We start from the raw sequence: 234 nt of genomic DNA on the forward strand, positions 1-234 counted from the left end.
GGGGAGGCTTGTGCGGGAGGGGCGGCTCAGCAGAGAAGAGAACCTTAGGGACATGCTTTCTTGGTACTGGAGGTCCTAGGACCCTAACGTAGTCCACATGGACTGTAACAGGGGTCCTCAAACTTTTTAAACAGGGGGCCAGTTCACTGTCCCTCAGACTGTTGGAGGGCAGGACTATAGTTTTAAAAAAAACTATGAACAAATTCCTATGCACACAGCGGCAGCAAAAACACC

The sequence above is a fragment of the Myotis brandtii genome, unplaced genomic scaffold (assembly GCF_000412655.1).
Source record: "Myotis brandtii unplaced genomic scaffold, ASM41265v1 scaffold583, whole genome shotgun sequence".
NCBI lineage: Eukaryota > Metazoa > Chordata > Mammalia > Chiroptera > Vespertilionidae > Myotis > Myotis brandtii.